Source organism: Pongo abelii, chromosome 8, assembly GCF_028885655.2.
Source record: "Pongo abelii isolate AG06213 chromosome 8, NHGRI_mPonAbe1-v2.0_pri, whole genome shotgun sequence".
Classification (NCBI taxonomy): domain Eukaryota; kingdom Metazoa; phylum Chordata; class Mammalia; order Primates; family Hominidae; genus Pongo; species Pongo abelii.
Window position 1 is genome coordinate 138,897,501 of NC_071993.2, and position 11,622 is coordinate 138,909,122.

Consider the following 11,622-nt stretch of genomic DNA (forward strand, 5'->3'; position numbering starts at 1 on the left):
TACCTCCCAACGGCCCCCCAGCCTGGAGCTGAGGCACGACAGGGTGCAGGGGAAGAGGGCGGCCACGTGTTGAGAGTCGCCTGCACATGGTGACCGCCTTGCAGCCAGCTGGGTCAATGCTGAGAGACCTCCATGCAGACAGTGTGCCCCCTGCGACCTGCACCTGGGCTGCCCCACCTGCCCTCCACATGCCTGTGCACCGAGGCTCTGTCCAGTGAGGAATTCTGGTGGAACCAAAGAAATCCCTGTCGAAGCTGTGGTTTGACCTTGTGTGGAAAGAGATTGAGCAGAGATCCCAGAGGATCCCTCATTCCACTTCACTGGGGAGGGAGCAGCCCTGCAATTGTGCAGCGAGTGCCCCACCAGGGCAGGGGCACACACCATGGACACCGACACTCCCACTGCAGGGACCACCCAGGTGGCGGCAGAATCTACCTGTCGGCGCAGCGTCCCCTCAGCGCACTGGGCCAGAAGCAGACAGCTGGTGGGCCAGAGCCTGTGTCCAGGAAGTCTGGGGCCCCGAGGCTGGCTCTGTGCCTGGCTGCAGCAATCGGCCCCAGCCGTGCAGCCACAGGAGGCCGGTCAAGAGGACGGAGAGAGGACCTCTCGGTCCCAGATTCCACGGTCAAGAGGATGGAGAGGGAACATCTAGGTCGCAGATCCCACGGTCTTGAGGTCAACTTCATTCCAATCCTACATTCTTGAGACCTCTCTTATAATAAATAAAGTGTCCTTATAATAAATGGCTTATTTTGCTTTAGCTAGTTTGGTTTCTAGCACCTGTAGCCAAGAGTCCCAACCAGTACCTGTAGCCAAGAGTCCCAACTAGTACCTGTAGCCAAGAGTCCCAACCAACCTGCACCATCCTGACACCGCCGCCCCCCTCTGGCCTGCTCAGCAGTGGCCTCCTCCCTGTCCCTGGAGCCTCAGGATGGAAAGCTGAGGCGGGCTTACCCCCAAGACCCGGCTGCAGCCCCTCCCCGAGGCCTGCCTTCTCTCCTTCCACCAAAGCTGCACCATCTGTCAGTGAAGCAGAAACAGTTCAGGAGCAAGGCACTGCAGGCCCATAAATTTCCTTCCAAATACTTATTCAGTAAAGCACATGAAACAGGAAAAACAGCATCATCCAGTATGTAAAGGTTTGTGAAATGATTTTACAATCCTCAGGAAATTCCAGGGTTTCTGTCTGCTCCCTAGCTGTTGCCACATGCACAGCCTCTGACCTTCCTCAGCCTCCCCCTGGGGCCTGGGGACCGGGGCTGCCCGTGGACCACCTTTCCACCCTCTCCCACCGGACCTCTGGCCTCCCAGCTCCAGGCTGGCTGATCTATTCAGGACTCCAGGGGCTGGGGTGAGCCCCTACTGCCTTTGATGTCAGCCTGTCCCCCTCCAGAAGGCTGCTCTCCCTCCGGCCCTCCCCCACCATGACCTTTTCTTCCCACATTCACTTACCCTGGGTGCCCCAAGCTGTTCAGACACACAGCGTGACCCCAACATGCCAGAAAAGACAAAGGAGTCACACAGAGCCAGAAAATCCTCCCAGAGCCTTCGCTTCTGACCTCTGGAGCCAACCCAGCCCCACGGGGCTCTGGGTTCTCAGCTGCAGACGGCGGGGCTGTGGTCACACGTGCCCTGCTTGCTAGGGAGCTGACCCTGGGCAGCGAGGCCTCCCTGGTCTCCACCAATGGTTCAAATCCCATAGCAGGGACCAACAGAGCTGGAATCGCCACATCCACGGGCCTCGGGGACCTGCAGGAGGCCCTGCCCTCCATACCAAGAAGCAAAGGAAGCAGGTAGGAGCACAGGTGCTGTGGGGGGAGGTGGAGCATCTGTGGCTGCACTCCGCTACCCGAGAGTCCAGGTCCTGGTGACAGACAGGAGCTCAGAACACAGGATGCAAGCACCCAGGTGCTGTCCAGCGGGCTCTCAAAGCTCAGGATTACAGGGCCTCAGGGCAGGGCACTTTAGGCTGGCACCCTCAGAGGCCGTGGGGAGCGGTGGGGCTGGGGGTGGAGGTGGGAGCACATGTTGGGGAACCACAGAGGAGTCACCCCAGAAGACCCCTTTGGTGGGTTTCTCCCACTCACTGCAGTGGACAAAATCTTGAACATCTGCCCGGGGAGTCTGCAGCTTACCTGGGCCCCACCTGCCTCCTGTTTTCATATGACTCACAGCTAGGAATGGTTTTTCCACGTTAAACAGTGGGAAAAAATCAAAAGAGGAAAACTATTTCATGACACATGAAAGTTAAATTTCAGGGGGGGTGAGTCAGCTTTCCCGGGAGCAGGGCCACAGCCGACGGGTTTTCCACTGACGGAGCAGATTTCATGCTGCAGGCAGAGTGGAACTGTCACAGCAGAGACCAAGTGGCCTGCAAAGCCTCCGGTATTTATTCTCAGGAATTTGAAGAGAAAGTTTGTTGACCTTTGCTGAAAACAATCAAGACCCATTAAAGATTTCTCATCTTAGAAGCCCAAGGAGAAAACGTGATGTGGAATGGGGCTCCACAGAGAAGAGCTCTCCACTTCCTCCAAGGAGGAGCAACCAGGCAAAGGGGACCTGTCCTGGGGGTCGTTCTCCAAGTCTCTCTGTCTTTCCTTGATCATTTCAGTCAGGCTCCGGGGCTTTCTGTCTTTGCTGGTGCTCTGTCTCTGCTGTTTATCTGTCTGTCTTCTGTTTCATTTCTGGTCTTTCTCGTGGCCTTACGCATAGCTTAAGACCATAACCCACAGTTTTTACACACAATTCACATCAGGAAAAGCTTTGATGTGGTCAGAAAGGTTACTGTGTGTGCTTCCAGTGTAACAGAAGGCATTGAACATTTCCAGGTTGTCTTTGGCTGGGCTGTTTTGCACCTCAGTAAAAATAGACATTTGCCTGGAGAAGGCTGATGATGGTGCCGCAGAGGACTCTTGCATGGAGATGCACGTGAAGTGTAGACCCATAGAGATACAATTGATTCCTGCCCTACAGAAAAGCGTTTGCAAGCATTACATTGTTGTTCTACAAGATACAGCTTTGTATCTAGCAGCAAATTCATTTCCACATTCCTGATTGTATATACAGTATCTTCCTCCGGGTCTCATTGAAACTGGTTTTTATATTACTGGTTCCTTGTTAACCAATGAGTTAAATGAAAATCTTTGGCATCAACGTATTTTATATTTGCACTTACAATTTTGGCTTTTAAAAAGATTATTCATGAACCTCCGTGACCTCAGGTGACGACGTGATACTTACGAGCTCAAGGATGTTGGAGCAGCTGTGTTGTGGAGCAGACAGAGCAGTGAGGAGGCCCCACGAGTGGCCACACCTGGGCCACTGGCCTTGGAAAGTGCTCCCTCCTCCCCGGCAAAGATGCAGCCAAGGATGCCTCAGAACCCTCTGACCTGGTGTCATCTCTCCTACAGCTTCAGATGCATATTGAAAATTGAGTGTTCTGAAGTCAAAGCAAAATTCAAAAAACTGCTTCTCAGTTCTCCTTAACTTGCTCACACAGAGATTTGTGAATGGTATTTTACTTAATGCAAAACTGTTCTGGAGTCAGTGACAACTTCTTACAAGCATGTATGCTAATTTGTTTTACATCAACACCGAATAGATGAAATACTTTTAAAATTATAGAATACAATACAAATGCTGGATGCAAGTGGATTATGAGCATAGCACCTTTCCCTGACCCCTACAGAACTTTTGATACGTTTTTAAATTCAGTGCTCAATCAACACACCACTTTAATTTGGCATAAGCCAGTTTGGCTGGTCAGGCTCTTTTGGTAACTATCTGAAGGTCCCAGTGGTTAGAGGTAGGTGGGAGCCATAGTCCCCTTCTTATCAGTGACAAGGGGAGTGGCACAATGAAACAAGTCTTAGACCAGATTTTGCTAAATGTTTCCAAGTATGCACAAAATCCTGTTCTTGTGGCCAGAGGTAGCCCCATTGTCAGCCCTCAGGAATTCGGAAAAGTGCTTTGCTGAAAACTTGACTCTGAGGCCACTGCAATGATGTTCTGGCTGCAAGCACCAAACACGCATGAGTCAAATCTCAGAATCCTGCCTGCAGCACAGGGGAGAGGTGGGCAGGACTCACCGGTTCTGCCTGCATCACAGGGGAGAGGTGGGCAGGACTCAAGGGTTCTAGGCCCCAAGGAATGCACTAAAGGTATCAGGGTGCTGGGCTCTTGAAACTCCAGCTGCTTCCAGGGACTGGCCGGGCCTGAACAATCTTTCTAATCCTCTGCTTATATTGAATAATCCTCAGTTCACCAGTGAAAAACAATTTCTAACATCTGGTGTCTACACAAGAATTAAACCCTCTGGTATAGATTTCGATAATGACATTGAAAGTGCTAAGTAACCACCTGCACAGTGTGGATCCATAATAGAATATTTCAAGCAGCTCCTAAGATGTAGATTACTGTTAACTTACACAAGCATTGCAATTTTTATGCATAAGTATGTTTGAAGTTAATTACCACATAGGTAATAATACTGCCTCTTTTTCAGGGGACAGAGAGGAATTCATACACCAGCATATGAACCTCACCAGAACTCCAGGAGGGACGTTGGCACTAGTCACCAGGGTTGGATCCATGCAAGGGGCCTGGCACTAGGAAGGCAAGGCTTGGTCTTAGCCTCCGTCATTGCTGTTTTCAAACTCTCAATGGTTTTTTTATTTTTGTTTTTGTGTTTTGTTTTGTTTTGTTTTTTTATGTGTGGTTTTTTTTTGCTTGTTTTTTGTTTTTTTTGCAACATGTGGCAGGCCAGGTCTCACTAACAACTGTTTTAGTACTGACTGAGTGGTTAAGTTAAATATTAAAAGCCAGTGCCCTTATACAAAGGCTAGGCCTTCCTGGACTTTAAAGGATGACAAAATGACAAAGAAATTTTTAACAGAACCCATTTAGGATTAAATAAGTTTTATTGTGGGTCTGAAGAAACTCCCCAGAGCTCCACAAACAAGTTGATTGGGGATCTGAAGGAAATCCCCAAACCTCTGTGATTTCACAGGAGACAAGAAAAGACTTACACAGGCATTGTAATTTTTATGCATAAGTATGTTTGAAGTTAATTACCACATAGGTAATACTGCCTCTTTTTTAGGGGACAGAGAGGAATTCATACACCAGCATATGAACCTCACCAGAACTCCAGGAGGGACGTTGGCACTAGGACGTTGGCATCACCCTAGCACCTGGACCCATCTAGATGAAGTAAACTTACTGAGGCTCTGGAAGAAGGTCTTCAGGACTCAGACCTCAGTTATAGATTAGAAGAAGTTAATCACTTATGTCTTTAGATGAATGTAGACTTACAGGTAAACATATAGCTTAGAAGGTATATAAGCTCTGGAAGACTTTGTAATTTTGAGTTGGTCTGGCGATAATTTCCAGGCCTTCTCCCTGTAACCGGTTGCAGAAATAAACACTCTCTTCCTCCTCAGTTCATCTGCATCTCGTTATTGGGCTGCGAGAAATAGCAGCCCGACCTTTAGTGTGGTCTGGAAACAAAGGGGCCTCACATTTTCATTTTGCACTGAGCTGTGCAAATTCCGTAGCCAGTCCTGCTAACTACTGTTTCAGCCCAGGAGCTCTGAGCTGACCCCTTCTGCAGCAGCTCCTGCCTGGAGCTAGGGGATTCTGGAATCTCATCAGGGAGGGCCTCATATGGCACGGTGTGGGGTGGCTAGGACAACCCAGCAAAGTCTGAGGCAGTCAGACGTGAGGGGTGGGCACCGGCTGAGGAAAGTCCCCAGAAGGAAAACTGTCTCTGAGGCCTGAGGTGGTGACGGCCGGCTCCCACTTCCCCACCACACCCAAGGTCTTCCCAACTTGTCAGGCAGAGTTCCCCGGGATCAGCTTCTGCTTCTGTAGCTTCTTCTGGAAACCTCTCCCCATGCCTTCTCTCCTCATCCTGTCAAGTTTCCTGCTTTATCTTCTCTTTATTCCCCCACCCAAAGAAAAGGCTCTGCTCCCCGTTCACCACCAGCCGTGATGGTGCAACCAGCCCAGAGCTCTGAACACAGGCAGAGGAACCTTCCCCAAGGCCTGGAAGTGCTTGGTCCTCCAAAGACGCGGCAAGAGGAGGAAACTGTTTAATTCTATTCTTCTAATGCAACAAAGAAAAAGAAACACCAATAGGCTGCCACGTTAAACCCACATGGAAGTCTAACTTTTATGTATTGGCACTAGAATCATTCAGACACCTGCTACGAGCACTGGGGAAGTAGTCAGCTTTTTAATTTATTTTTTTGTCTGTTTATCGTGTTATCCCTGATCTTCCCTTGTATAGTACATGCTAAAGACTGATAACGTGCATTTAAGAAAGGGGGTGGCCGTACAGGACAGGTGCCACTTGTGAGTCCTTCTCAGAACATTTAGTTAACAGTTTATACTTCTTTGAGGGGGACCATGAATCACAAAAACAACAACATTCCCACTTGCATGTCCTTAAAGGATACGATGTTCATAAAATGGTTACATAAAAACACATGGCAGAGATTTCATTTAACTTATTAACAAGTGAAGAAATCAATAAATTCTTACAATTGGTTAAAAAAAAAAGAATTAAACATCTCTACACACACACAGGCAACCAGGGATGATGACATAGTGTGTGAGTAAATCAAAAACTGGTCATTGTCCATGGTCAACTGTATGACCCGGGTAAAATGTATTTGCAGTTCTATGGGCAATAGTCATTTACATAACTGTAAGTTTCTATGACATAAAAGAAAAGAAAAGAAAAGAAAAGAAAATAGCCCACAGACAGTGAAAGACACTGGCCCCTCCAGAATCAGGTGGCACAGGGTGTGCTAGACCAGACATTTGGTGATCGCTATTTCTGCATGTCAAAGTCTTGCCATTTTTCCCAACAATATATTGAAAAGCTAAAAGTTCTAAGCCCGTAGGACACCAAGGCCTTCTCTACTCTGCCTTGTGTGTTTTTCAGGGAACTGCACAGCGCTGAATGCCCGGGCATCAATAACACGGCTGATTGGGTGCTTGCAGGCACTCAGGGTGAGAAGGAGCAGCAACGTCACAGATTCCACTCGATATCCGCAGCTCAAGCACACAGAACAACAGCTCCATACGAGCACTCACTGGAACCCGGAGCAAAGGAAGAGCCCCTGGGAACCCCCCAGCCTGGGAGCTCCACTGAGAAGGGTGTGAGACGTCACCGGCTGTGCCTGCATCCCCATCACAGTCCCACAAAGAGCAGGAACAGCTTCCCAGGGAACAGCTCCAGACCCTGGGCATGAACACAAGTGCGTGTGTGTGACTGTGAGAGTGTGTGAGGGTGTATTTGGGCATGAGTGTGCTGTGTGCATGTGTATATGTGTGTGTTTACATGTGCACATGTGCATGTGTGTGCATGTCTGCATGTGTACGTGTGTACGTGTGCGTGTGTGCATGTGTGTGCATGTCTGCGTGTGCACATGTGTGTACATGCGTGTGTGCATATGTGTGCAGGTGAGTGCATGTGCATGTGTGTGCGTGTCTGCGTGTGGATGTGTGTGCACGTATGTGCATGTCTGTGTGTGTGCATGTGTGCATTAGCATGTGTGCATGCACGTATGCATGTGTGTGCAAGCCTGCGTGGGTGCATGTGAGTGCATGCATGTGTGTATGCATGTGCATGTGTGTGAATGCACATGTGTGTGCGTATGTGTGTAAGACTTTGGAGGACAAGTGGTTGACATGATAGTCATGAGAAACCAGCCTGCTGGGGCCAGCTGAGCCCATGAGGGAGCTAAGGGGGAGCTCCCTCCCCACACAGGCCAATGGGCAGGGGCCCAAGCCCTGGTCATCCCCTTGGCTTCCTCCCCTCACTCCAGGGAGACAATCTTTCCACCCAGGAAGGCTGTCAGCTCCACAACACCCCGAGGGCTGTGTGCCCAACAAGCTCCACCCAGGTGGCCTCCCAGGAGCCCACAGAGCAGATGAGATTCTCCCTGGAGCTGAACACATGAGCAGAGTGGCCAGCGTCTGCTCCTCCACAGAGATAAAGGGACATGCTGCTTCCAGAGGCCCAGCCCTGGCCCCAGAGAGCGGAGAAGGATGTATGGAAAGAAGGAGGCCTCGGCTTGCCTGCTGGGGCATGAAAAGAAATCACAAGGCAACAAAACAAAAAAAGACAAGGCTGGGGTGCTGCTTCCATTTCACAGGAAGAGGCCTCAGAGGAGCCGTGGCCCAGGGGCCCCACGTCAGGGTCACCTCCAGTGCGCAGGTGGCTTTGCACCCACCCACCCTCCCCCAGCCATGGAGACTCCCATCCAGGAAAGAGGGGGCAGGACTGCAGGAGCCCCACAGCCAGCGCTAGCCCTCTTTGCTTAACTGGGACATGCCCACCTTCCCTCAGCAGCTGGCTCGCCCTGCGCTGACCTGCAGGGCCATCTTTAAGTCCACATCCCTCTACTGAAGGGGGACAAGTTTCTCCCTGCCCTCAGTGAAATCCAAAGTCATCAGTGTTGAGACCACAGGGCTGTGAATGGCAGCTGCCCTGTGAAAAGCATTCGAAGTAAGCGGCTGTGGAGAATCCTCCCTGAAAAATCCGTGGGAAAACCATAGCCACAAAGTCTCACCGCCCCGCATGGCACCATAAAAATACACCTAGGGTATTTTTCAACGTGAATGAATCAGAAGTGGTCCCTGCGGCTGCCTATCAATTACTGTCTGGCTGGAACCAGGCATCTGTGCTCCCCTTAGTAGTTGCTGCGTGGCTGGTGGTAGGACCCAGAGACTGGAGGCTGCGGGAGGAAGCCCAAGGCCCTTAACCTGGTCAGGACATCAGGGTGTTAGACGCCTTCTGCCCTGACAGGGAATCACTTCCCAAGCCAGTCACCATGTATGGCTGTATTCACACCTTATAGCTGCTGTGACAAATCCTCACAAATGGGGAGGCTCTAGCAGCACAGTTACCATCCAACAGCTCTGGAGATCCCATACCTGGCCTGGGCCTCACTGGACTAAAATCAGGGTCTCAGAAAAGCTGTGTTCCTTTCCGAGGCTCCAGGACACATCCGCTTCCTCACCCTTTCCGGCTTCCGTGGGCATCTGCTTCCCTGGCTGATGGCCCCTAGGCCATCTCAGAGCTGGCGGTGCAGCACCACTCTGGCCTCCACTGGCTCTGGCCTCCTCTCCTGCCTCCCTCTTCTGTGTTCATGGGCCCTGCGAAGACATCAGCTTCACTTCCCTGGGTAACCAGGAGGCTCTCCCCACACGCAGGTCAGCAGTGAGCAGCCGTAACTCTCCTTGATCATGTAACCCTCATACCCCCAGGCCCTGGGGCATTCAATGGGGACATCTTTGGGGCATTCTCCTGCCTGCATGTCGGGGCCTGGCATGTAGAGATGCTTGGGAAATAGTCATCCACGAGATGAATTTGCAGAGTTGTACCAATGAGGATAAAGGCTCAGAGGAGCCACGTGCTGGCTGGTGATTACAGCTATCAGGTGAGACAACCAAGACTTGCACAGACATGGCAAGCTCGTGTTATCAACTACACGACGTCTCTTCAGGAAGAAATGAACCCACGTAAAGAAAACTTGTCGCTTTTTAATTGGGAGATTATTCTGTCCACAAAATAATCGCTACCAGAGTACAGGCTTCAAAGTCACATCTTGAACTTGTGGTCAGGAGGGGGCACGGCATTCACACTTTATTTTCTTCTCTGCTCCAGACACATGGCAGGCACTGAAAAAAGCCATGAAGGATGTAGCCTGGTGTCCGCGAATGACAAGCACAGCACAGTGGGTGGCCAAAGACCCCGGCCTGTGGACCTCAGGTCTGGTAACAGGCAGCAGGGCCAGTGGGCTGCTCCTGAACGGTGGAGAGACTGAAATTGCCCATACAGGGTAGAGGACCCCCAGCCAGGTGCCTGACATGACAGGCCCCTGCCCCCCAAGTAAAGCTGCCAGACCTCCATGAGGGCTTCAGCACCCTGAACCCACAAGCCAGGGTAAGCAGGCTCCATCTGATATATGGATTATATATATCCATCTGATACATGGTTCAATTGAGATGAATTATATATATATCTATCTGAGATGCAGCCCTGGTTGGCAGGGGATTGACTCACTGCTGACCCCTGAGGGACAGAAGCCCAACCACTGTGGTGAGACAGGGCCTTTAGGCACCAGGAAACTGCAAAGCTGCTAGGAAAAGTGCGGTGGGAGCAGAGGGAGGGCAAGAAAGAGAAACAGACTAACAACAAAACAAAACAGAGCAAAACTCCTCCCACTGACAATGAGCCTGCAAACAATAAGACACCAGCTGAGAGGAAACCTGATGCTGAGACCCTGAGGACAGCTTATCCTTCAGCAGCATCCTGGCACCCGCCACTGAAATAGAGAAACACTGAAACACCAAAACACCGAACAGAGAAACACCAAAACAGAGAAACACCGAACAGAGAAACACCAAAACAGAGAAACACCAAACAGAGAAACACCGAAACAGAGAAACACCAAACAGAGAAACACTGAAACACTGAACAGAGAAACACCGAAACAGAGAAACACCAAAACAGAGAAACACCGAAATAGAGAAACACCGAAACAGAGAAACACCAAACAGAGAAACACCGAAACAGAGAAACACCAAAACACTGAAACACTGAAACAGAGAAACACCAAAACACTGAAACACCGAAACAGAAACACCGAAACAGAGAAACATCGAAATAGAGAAACACCGAAAGAGAGAAACACCAAACAGAGAAACACCAAAACAGAGAAACACCGAAACAGAAACACCGAAAAACTGAAACACCGAAACACCGAAACAGAGAAACACTGAAACACCAAAACACTGAAACACCAAAACAGAGAAACACCGAAACAGAGAAACACCAAAATAGAGAAACACCAGAGAAACACCAAACAGAGAAACACTGAAACAGAGAAACACCGAAACAGAGAAACACCAAAACACTGAAACACCAAAACAGAGAAAAGGTGAAATATTTTGAACCTATTTCAAATCCATGGGCCAGCACAGTGGCAATGCCTGGACAGGCCCTGAAAGGGAGGTGAAAGCAGAGCCTGGGGGTGCACCCACCCAACAGCACTTACCCCACAGGGACACGCCACACCTCAGAGCCCCTGAGCACTGTGGGGAGAAGAAGATGGGGCCCAGCGCTCACCCACAGCAGGGAAACACAGGAGACCCCTGGATTAATCTGGGACCATCTGTGGGCTATGCCCAGTGTAAGAGTGAACAACAAATAAACCGATCACTCAGAAGGGGACAGAAAGCAAACTTACCTGTCTCAACCCTGGAATTACGTAAAGGGAAAAACATAATCTCATCTTGTAGTCGTAACAGCAAATGGGTCCTCAAACAGGTTTGTGATCAATGAGGCTACCCTGTGTGACCCCGAAAACCTCAGGATAAACTTTAAAGTAGTTCCAGATATAGATGGCCCAAGTAACCTCAAAAGTTGAAAGAGAGAGAAAGGAAGAAGAAGGAGGAAGAGGAATAAGAAGAAATGGAAAGAAGGAGGAAGGAAAGGGAAGGGAAGGGGAGAGGAGGGGAGGGGAGGGAAGGAAAGGGGAGGGGAGGGGAGAGGAGGGGAGGGGAGGGGAGGGGAGAGGAGGGAAGGGAAGGGGAGGGGAGGGGAGA

The 11,622-nt window shown here is 50.2% G+C and overlaps 1 long non-coding RNA gene across 1 annotated transcript; it reads left to right on the forward strand.

The window, feature by feature from the left end:
- Nucleotides 1–1,613: 1,613 nt before the first annotated feature.
- Nucleotides 1,614–4,613, forward strand: LOC129054632 (uncharacterized). Its single transcript, XR_008519288.2, has 3 exons — nucleotides 1,614–1,793; nucleotides 2,337–3,567; nucleotides 4,505–4,613. It is a non-coding gene; the product is annotated as an uncharacterized LOC129054632 (long non-coding RNA).
- Nucleotides 4,614–11,622: the final 7,009 nt, after the last annotated feature.